Source organism: Nelumbo nucifera, chromosome 3 (genome assembly GCF_055504915.1).
Source record: "Nelumbo nucifera cultivar China Antique chromosome 3, China Antique-T2T, whole genome shotgun sequence".
Classification (NCBI taxonomy): Eukaryota; Viridiplantae; Streptophyta; class Magnoliopsida; order Proteales; family Nelumbonaceae; genus Nelumbo; species Nelumbo nucifera.
In genome coordinates this window covers 69,728,889-69,735,549 of record NC_142651.1, presented here as the reverse complement: position 1 = coordinate 69,735,549, position 6,661 = coordinate 69,728,889, and positions in this window count along the sequence as shown.

The following is a 6,661-nucleotide window of genomic DNA, read 5'->3' as shown; positions in this document are numbered from 1 at the left end:
TTTCTCACTATGGAAGATCTACCAACTTGTAAGCCTTGCCTCCAAGGCAAGATGACAAAATAGCCATTTATAGGTAAGCCTGGAAGATCTACAATCACACTTGACCTAATACATACAGATGTATGTGGTTTCATGAATATTAGGACACAAAACCAACACTATTATTTCATAACATTCACCGATGATTATTCTCGGTATGGTTACGTGTACCTAATGAGACATAAGTTTGCATCATTTGAAAAGTTCAAGGAGTTTAGACAAGAAGTCAAGAAATAGTTAGGTGGACAAATCAAAACCCTTCAATCTGATCGAGGAGGTGAATATCTCTCTAACGAATTCAGAACTACTTAAAGGACAATGGGATTATATCACAAGTTCTCCCCTCCTGCTACACTACAATTAAATAGTGTGTCAAAGAGAAGAAATCGGACTTTAATGTATATGGTTCGATCACTCCTTGTCCACTCAGAGTTACCTATATCCTTTTGGGGGCAGGCATTGGAGATTGCAATATACGTGCTAAACCGGGTTCCAACCAAATCGGTTCTAAGAGTCCTTATGAGTTATGGACCAGTAAGAAACCAACTATAAGACAATTGAAAATATGGGGTTGTCCAACACACGTTAAAAGAACTAGTGCAGACAAATTGGAATCCAAAACCAGTCATTGCCTATTTGTAGGCTTCCCCAAGGGCTCTGTAAGTTATCTTTTCTATGACCGAAAAGAACAAAAATTGTTTGTTAGTCAAAATGCCTACTTCTTGGAAGAAGACTATCTTGAACGATCATCATCAAAAAGTTGTTCTTAATGAAGAGAGCTCAGGAGTAGTGAGAGAAAGCCCACAGGTTCCAAATAATATCCAACTTAGAAGATCTACCTAGGTGTCTAGACGTCCAGTTCATTATGACTATGATCAAGAAAGTTACTTGATAGAAGCAATGAACAGTGAAGAAGATCTCGTGACTTATATGGAATCTATGTTGGACATAGATTCTTTAAAGTGGGTAGATGCCATGAAAGTCGAAATGGACTCAATGAAAACAAACAAAGTGTGGACTTTCGTAGACCCACCCCCTCGGGTGAAAGTAATCGATTGAAAATGGGTCTATAAGAGGAAGAAGGGCCCTAATGGAAAGGTTGATACCATTAAATCTTAGCTTGTAATGAAAGGGTACACTCAGAAAGAAGAAGTCGATTATGAGGAAACCTTTTTGCCCATGGCCATGTTCAAGTCCATAAAGATTCTGTTAGCTATAACTGCACACTATGACTATGAAATTTGGTATATGGATGTCAAAATCGTGCTCCTAAATGGAGATCTTACTGAAGATACCTATATGCAACGGCCGCAAGGCTTTGTTACCTTTATCAGGAACATATGGCGTGTAAACTAAACAGGTCCATTTATGGGTTTAAGCAAGCTTCCAGAAGTTGGAACATCTAATTTGACTCAACGGTCAAATAGTTTGACTTTGAGTAGAATCCAAATGAACCTTGTGTTTACAGAAAGACAGTGAAAGGAAATGTTACTTTTATGATTCTGCATGTAGATGACATTCTACTAATTGGGAATGATGTAGGAATGTTGACTACGGTGAAAGTATGGATTTTACAAAATTCTCCATGAAAGATCTTGGAGAAACCTTCTATATCTTGGGACTTTGACTCTATAGAGATAGATCGGAAAGGATAATAGGACTATCCCAATCCACTTACATTGCCAAGATCGTCAACAGGTACAACGAACTCCAAGAATGGACTAGTTCCTTTCTGGCATGAAGTCACTCTCTCCAAAGGAATGTGATGAGACTGAAAAGAACCCTATTTTTGTTCCCTAATTTTCATCTTTTTACATTACTTTAGCACTTAAATGAACTCATTACTCTTGTATTTCGATTCAGGGCAATAAAGAAGGCAATTGGAAGAAAACAGGGCAAATCAGGTGATTTTGCATAGTTTCGGCGACAGTTAGTAATCTGGGCCTAACTCTCAATTCCGGACTCCGAATTGGACAATTCAAGAAGCATTAGAAAGATGAAAGGAAGGCCCACAACTTTTATGTCAGAGCAAGTTTGTAGCCAGGCCCATTTTACAACTTAAGCCCAACTCGCAGAAGTACCTTAAAGCAGCCCAAGTTTTAAAGCAGACCAACTCAAATTCAAGAGTCAAGAGTCCAAATCTCGAATGTAATCTCCAAGGAGAGAGTCTTATCAGATCTAAAGTCTTGAATGTAATCCTAGAGAGATAAGAAAATTGAGATTAGATCATTAGATAAGAGATAGGATATGATTAGTTCAAAGAAGATCAAAACTCCCTAAAGATAAAATGATCTCCTAGAAGGAGTTGGAAAACAACCCTCTCCTTTGGCTATATAAAGAGGGGGGCAAACCAGCTCTAGCATCACTCACTGCAAGATCCAAGAGATCATCAAGAAAATCAAGAAACTCAAGAAAGCAGTTCGGCCATGGAGAAGCAGAGCATGGAGATTGCGCAGATCATAAGCAGCTAAGCTTCTTTTTCTGGTTCAAGGGGGGAGGTTCGGTTGTGCCATTGTGAGGTTCTGTAGTTAATTTATTTTCTTGCTTTTTAATTCAATTATTCATTGATTCTTGTGCATATCTTTATTGGATGTTGATGTTAATTAGTTTTACAAACTGAATTAATGTTAATTTTTCTACTACTATCCATGATTTCGGTGATTCGTAATTGTCACGAGTAATGGTACAAGTAGCAATTAGGTTGATATATTTTTGGGTCAATTGTTCGTGACAGCCTTTGACCAATGTTTTAACATGGTTCAACCTAAAGGAATCGATGGAACAAAATTCAATAATTGCAGCTATCTCAATTATTGTTATTTTGGTTTAACTGTTTTCACAAATCTTAATGCTATCACTGTTTAATATGGACGCTATCGTACCCAGTTGAGTGGTGATAAGTGTTGATCGAATGCTGGGTTTGGTCAACTAAATTAGGAAAACACAAGGTTTATTATGGCTATCCTAATAAATCTAAGGTTAAATGCTTGAATTGCAAGAATGCTGAAATTTACCTAGGATCGATGACTAATTGATTCAACCCGAACCCTTGAACCAGAATTCTGTAAGACTTATTTTCTCTTGTTCGTTTAGTTTGTTATTGCTTTCTTATTCTTTTAAATTTTAGTTATCCACTCAATTACTTTATCCATTCGGCTAAGAGATTACTGATTTGCTCCCTGTGGGATTTGACCTAGTACCACTTTTTACTACAATTATTTGATTGTGGGACTAGTACTAATTTTGAGGGCTTCGATAACCCATCAGAATGTCACCTAAGAACCCTAAGGAGATTGAGGGCATGAGAGAGGTTCCCTATGCCTCGGCCATAAGGAGCATCATGTATGCCATGTTGTGCACTCGACCATACATTACTCAAGCTATCACTGTGGTAAGTAGATACTAGTCAAATCCAGGATAGGAGCATTGGACTATTGTGAAAAATATACTTAAATACCTATGGAGGACTAAAGAATATTGTTTTGTCTTTGATGGTAGTTCACTACAGATGGTCAGGTATATTGATGCCGACTTCCAGTTTGACCCATCTACAAAGTGACATCTGGATACATCTTCATGATAGGGTCCTATGTAGTTAGATGGAAAAGCAGCAAACAAGTGATTTCATGATCGAGGCCAAATATACATTGCCAAAAGTGAAGATGTCAAGGAATCAATATGGATGAAGAAATTCAACCACAAATAAGGAGTTGTTCCATCCAACACATCACTCATTCCACTGTTGTGCGACAACACTAGAGCCATTGCTTAGGCTAAAGTGCAAAGAGCCCACTTGAAGTCCAAACACATCGAGAGAAAATATCACATACTACGGGAGATTGTTGGTAGAGGGGACATCTAGATTCAGAAGGTAGCATCAGCGAGGAATATAGCAGATCCATTGACTAAGCCACTAACACAGAAAGTGTTTGAGAAACAAGTGGAAAGTATGGGATTGAGGCATATACCTGATTGGACCTAAGTGTAAGTGGGAGTTGTTAGACAGTGTATACCATTAGTCCAATTAAATTGATGTACAGATACAATTATTGTAAATGAATAAAAGTACATTATTGTTTCATGATTGTCATTGGTATGTTTTTTGTGAATTTACCTCTTAAACTGGACACTTATGAGACTTGTGTTTGTTTATAATGTTCTCAACCATTTGATAGACTTGGGGAATTTACCCTGCTAAGGTTGACACTAATGTGCTGTCAAAGAAGTTGAGGCAACTTGTCTTAGTTGCTAGGGTTAGACCCAAAGCAGATATAGTGTGCGTTTGGTTGAAACACTGAACCCACACCATTTTCTAGTTATGCCCTGCACCAGCATAAGGTCACAGAACCAGTCAGCATAATTTGGGCCCTTAAGTTTATTGTTGTCTAACAATTTGACGAACTGTCCCTTTACCATTTTTGATAAAAGGCAATGCAAATTATTAGTCCATAACCTAAATTGATTCATGTTATTTATAGAGAAACGGATTTTAATCTATGTTCCATTTCCATTTCTTCATCTCTGAGATTTCCCTCCCATCTTAGTGATGGAGACGCGGTTATGTCTCTGAAAATGTGGGAAATAACACAGAGTGCATGGAGCAACTATTTCAGCTGCAAAGCCCTACCATTTTTTGTGAAGGATCATATCCACTCATCTTATGAGCACTCCCTTTGGCCTCTATCAGATAAAGTTCATTGCCATTTTAGGTTAAATGCCAAGGTACCATGAGAGAGTCTTCTATTTTAGGATAGGCTCCTCCCACATCGGTCTATGACGCCCCTATCATTTTATGAAGCAATCAAACTGACTCATTAGCAAATGGATAGCCCAATTTTATGGTGCATCTCTTCATTACTAATAAACCCATCTTCATGCTAATGACGGAATGCCTTTAGAGAGTTCATCATATGAATCTCCCTATCACATGCACTTATATATATCTAGAGGGAACAAGTTGTTACATCCCTAGATTTGATTTAGGTCAAACCAAAGTGGCTCCTTCTGACTTTCTCAAACTCAGATTCAAATGGGCCAAAAACGGGTAGGGTTCCACATGGTTCTTCTTGGGGAGGAAGTTGATTTGAGGCCCATTGGAAAGGGAGATCATCCAATGATCTTTAGGGCACCATGGCAATGATGTGCATTCAGCCATGGTGTGCATAGAGAGCCACTAACGAATGCACATGGGCCAAGTGCTTATAGCCCATGTACGTAGCACACGACACATCACATACATCCACATGCATGATAATTGATCTAATCCATCACATAAACTGAAAAACCCTAATTAATTTAAGTTAAATCTATATCAGTCCATTAAAGCCCATAATATTATCATATAACATTATTTAGGTATATGGGCCGAACTGCAAAAGGCAGTTTGGCCCATATAGCATTTATGCTGAAATAAGGCTAATGCAGTTTTAACTTAACAAAACTGGGTTTTATAGGGTGGGCCGATTTGCATCTTGTAATGGGCCATCAAACCCCTGGCCCAAATCAGAATTTGGGGTTGAGAACAGACCCCTATTGAACCATAGGTTTGGTCCAACCAGTTTGGACCAATCTTGGGTCAAATCGGCCTAGGGTTTGGTGTCCATTACAAGATTCAATTCAAGATTATGATCTGAAAAAAAAAAATTCAGCCGATTAAAGACAATCAAGAATGAGCAACAATCACATTCAGAGGGTTGTACATGTGATTGCAAACCTGCAAAACAAATGGTTAATCACAGATAGCAAATTTGGTTTCTACAAATCGCAGATTGCAGATCTTGTATCTGCAAAAAGTCTTCTTCTCCTCCACGCAAACCAACACTTCTTCCAATTTAAAAAATAGAAAAACCTAATTTTCTATTAGTTACATCAGATCAAATACTATACATTTTGTCTAGAAAATAAAAAAAATTAGTTAGAAACCAAAATGATAGAATAGAAAATGTAGGCAAATCTTGGCACCAAAAAGATTTCGATCTCCATCATACGTATAGCCCAAAATTCAAGAAACAACCACAAAACTATTCCACATTTATAACAGAATAATAAAGAAATTTTTTTTCAGATCTTACGCCCAAAACTGAGAATCCACTTCTCAGAATAGTTTTTGCCCATTTGTGTAGGTTCAGATCTGGTCTGAATTTGGTTCAAGACTTGAACCTGACTCTGATACCACTGAAGGGAAGGGAGGTCCATCATATGGATGGCTGAACCATGCAGGGTGGCTGGGCGAAATTTTAAAAATTTCTTTCTCCCTTTTGGGAATCCTATTCCCTGTTTTAGAAAAACTGCATTTTTCAAGGTTCATTTTTGAAACAAGATGGACCAAATCTGAAACCAAGAATAAAGGAGGGTTATACCTGATACAAAATCCACATAAGTAGCTCCCAATGTAGGTGTTCACACCCAAATAGGGTACCAAATCCCACCTCCCCTGAATATGACACAGCTTAAGGTGAGGCAGGATCAACAAAGCAATTATTCAGCAAGAATTGCAATCCTTCAGCAAGGATCACGCAGGGATGTGAGCACAACTTCAGATCTAATCCTTCTAGCAAGAATCAGAATCAAGAACCTTTCTTGATCAGTACAAGAATATGGAGATCAAACTGGGTAGGGCGGA